Source organism: Bison bison, unplaced genomic scaffold (genome assembly GCF_000754665.1).
Source record: "Bison bison bison isolate TAMUID 2011002044 unplaced genomic scaffold, Bison_UMD1.0 scf7180017864180, whole genome shotgun sequence".
Classification (NCBI taxonomy): Eukaryota; Metazoa; Chordata; class Mammalia; order Artiodactyla; family Bovidae; genus Bison; species Bison bison.
In genome coordinates, this window is record NW_011494752.1 from 10,235,250 (window position 1) to 10,239,171 (window position 3,922).

Below are 3,922 nucleotides of genomic sequence, written 5' to 3' on the forward strand. Positions count from 1 at the left end.
TAGTTTGCATTCCCACCAACAGTGTAAGAGGGTTCCCTTTTCTCCACACCCTCTCCAGCATTTATTATTTGTAGACTTTTGGATCGCAGCCATTCTGACTGGTGTGAAATGGTACCTCATAGTGGTTTTGATTTGCATTTCTCTGATAATGAGTGATGTTGAGCATCTTTTCATGTGTTTGTTAGCCATCTGTATGTCTTCTTTGGAGAAATGTCTATTTAGTTCTTTGGCCCGTTTTTTGATTGGGTCGTTTATTTTTCTGGAGTTGAGCTGTAGGAGTTGCAGTGTTCTTGCCTGGAGGGTTCCAGGGACGGCGAAGCCTGGTGGGCTGCCGTCTATGGGGTTGCACAGAGTCGGACACGACTGAAGTGACTTAGCAGCAGCAGCAGCAGCACCAGCAACTAAACAACAGCTCTTGGGTCAACCAATGGTCACATCCTCTTGTTGACTTCCTCCAACAATAAATAACAAAGAAGAACTTCTGACAACCTCCAGAGACTAAACATGGATCACTTACAAGACAAAAAAAAAGAATGATTTGTTTTGTTCAATGAGTGCTGAAACCCCAGTGTCAAAAGCAGTGCCTGGGACTTCTCTGATGGTCCAGTGGTTAAGACTCCATCTGCTGATGTAGGGGACAGTGGTTTGATCCCTGGTCTGGGAAGATTCCACATGCCTTCGGGACAGGTGCTACAGCTACCGAAGCCTGTGCTCTGGAGCCCGTGCTCCACAATAGAAGCCACTCCAATGAGGTGCCCACACACCGCAACTACAGAGTGGCTTCCTCTCATCACAACTAGAGAAAAGCCTGTGGGCAACAATGAAAACCCAGCACAGCCAAAATTAAATTAAAAAAAATTAAACCCAGTTCCTGGCATTTTGTGGTCCCTCAATGAATAATTGACTGAGTAAAATCTGACTTGTCAGTAGCACTGACAACAAAAAGAAAAGGATCTTTTTAAATTGTAAAAGATAAAGCTTTCAATCTAGGGTTTTACATGTTACTTTCACGTAAGTGAGGGTGCTATTTAAATCTTCTGTTTTAGGGCATCGTCACCCTGTTTATAGTGGGTCTTGGTGTAGTTTTGTGGGCCATGGTTTCAATGGCAATTTAATCTTCAGAGCCTTTGTGGTACTATTTTGGTCAGCTTGGTTGATCTGGCGCTGCTGGAGCTCTACTGATCCCTGCCGATGCTGCCTGAGTGGGTGGAAAGGGAATGCAACTGGATGGGTAGGGGATCGTCTGCCCATGAGGAAGAAGAACTTACTGGGGAGAGTGCTTTGTGTGGTGGCCCCTCCCTGCCAGTACCAGTAGCACCCAACCATCTGGTGTCTCTAGGGGTGTTTGTGTGTGTGTGTGTTCGGGGCGGGGGCAGTGGGGACTCCCAGGACCGTCTGGGACAGAGTGTACTTCCTGGACCTCTGTTAGTGCCACCTGGAGCCTGGTTTCTCTCTGTGGGTTAGTGGAGTCTCAGGTTTGTGGGGGACAAAGAAGGTTCTCAAGTAGGATCCCCCTTGTCAGTGCCACTTCACCCTGACTTCAGCTCTAGGTGGGGGAGAGGAGACTCAAGTCCAAGGGGTAAAGCAGCTTTCTGTCTGGGTGATGTGGCAGTCGCTGGCTGAAGTGCTGTAATGAGGCCTCAGCGTGGTCCGCTGTGAGTTCCCACCGGAGGTCTGAGCCGAGTGTAGGGCGTGTGTGTGCCGGGAGTTACCATGCTTGTTATTTCTGCCTGAGGCAGGTGGGGAGTCACTGGATAAGAATGGATTTTCTTGTTCCCGAATTTAAAGCTCAGAATCCTGCAAAGCTGTGAGAAGCATTCTGTGTGTGAGTGACCCTGGCCAAGAGGTCACTCCTTCCAGCTGACGTTAGGAACAAAAGCCTTTGCCTAATGTGAGCTGTTCATGAGTGAATGAACAAACACAGTTTAGTTATTTACTTTGCATTCACGAGACTTAGGTTCTCAGCCAAGAGTGGTTTTGCCCCCAGAGGGGACAATTGCCAGTGTCTGGAGACATTTTCGCTGTCACCACTTGGGGAGAGAGTGTCACTGGTTTCCAGAAGGTGCTGGTTTCCATGGGTGCTGCTGAGCCTCCCATAGTGTGCACAAAACAGCCCCCCACCCCCCCACAATGGCAACAATGCAAGGCTGAGAAACCTCAGGTTGGTGACATGCCATGGCAGCACATGACCACCAGGTGGGAGTCATGCCTGCTGCTAAGATGTTAGATCACAGGTGCTCGCCAGCCCCAGGTGCATTCTCCTGTGGCTCAGTTGTGTCTGACTCTTTGCAACCCCACGGACTGTATAGCCCACCAGGCTTCTCTGTCCCCGGAGTTCTCCAGGCAAGAATACTGGAGTGTGTTGCCATGCCCGCCTCCAGGGGATCTTAAAGTACAATATAAGGGTTCCTCTGTTCGCCTGCAAGTCTTACACTTAAAGAAATGAGTTTGGGACTTCCCTGGTGTCCAGTGGTTAAGAATCCAGCTGCCAGCGTGGGGGGGACACAGGTTCTATCCCTGGTCTGGGAAGATCTCAGCCGCAGGGCAACTAACCCATGCTCTGCAACAAGAGAAGTCACTGCACTGAGAAGCCCGCACACCACAATTAGAGACTAGCCCTTGCTCACCACAACTAGAGAAAGCCTGTGCACAGCAACGAAGATAAAAATAAAATAGCACAGCCAAAAATAAAAAAGAATTGAGTTTGAATCTGTGTATCTATTCAAAATCTTTCCTCATGTACGTGTGTATGTGTATGTATACATGTGTGTGTACACACACATGTCATCAGTATTATACTGTTTCTTTGTTTTACAACTCACTTTTTTTCCTCAACATTATACTCTGGATAACTTTACAAGTCCTCTTGAGCTACCTTGTGCTTTAAATGGATGCATAGTGTCTGATGTACTATAATTTATTTATATATATTATATGTACAATATTGTATGTATATATAATATATTAACTGTGATATATAACTATATGATTAATATATTATGATATACAAATATATGATTGATATGTTAATTATGATATATAAATATATGATTTCTATATTAATTATGATATATACATATATGATTAATATAATATATATAAATTATATTATAAATACTATACTTTATTTATATATATTCTTACTGATGGGCACTTGAGTTCTTACCAGTTTTTTTTTTTTCCTTTTTTCCAAATGCAAGCAATCCTGTGATCATCCTGCTATTGCTACAGGATAGGTTTCCAGAAATGTGATGAGTCAGAGTACATGAAAGGTGGAATCTTGATGACTCAGAAGCACTGATTTGTGCTCCAAAGTGCAGGAGAGGATCCATTTCCCCATATTCTCACCTATATTGGTATCCATTAGTATCTAATATGTATATTGAATACTGTCTTTTTTTTTTTTTTTTTACTTTTTAGCTGTGCTGTGTGACATGTGGCCTCTTAGTTCCATGACCTGGAATGGAACCCAAGCCTGCTGCATTGGAAGTGCAGAATCTTAACCACTGGACTGCCACGGAAGTCCTCAATATTTTATTATCTTTAATTCATATTTTATTGTATTATTCGTAATGAAGTTGGATGTTTTTTTCATATCTTAAAATATTTTCTAATGTTTATCAGTACATTTCCCAATTTTATATTCAATTTAGAAAAATCAATTTAAAGTAGCTCTTTATATGTTTTGCTTATTATTGCTTTGTCTGAATTTTGATTTTGAGTAAGGGGTGATCAGTTCAGTTCAGTCGCTCAGTCATGTCCAACTCTTTGAGACCCCATGAACTGCAGCATGCCAGGCCTCCTTGTCCATCACCAACTCCCGGAGTTTACCCAAACTCATGTCCATTGAGTCGATGATGCCATCCAACCGTCTCATCCTCTGTCATCCCCTTCTCCTCCTTCCCTCAATCTTTCACAACAT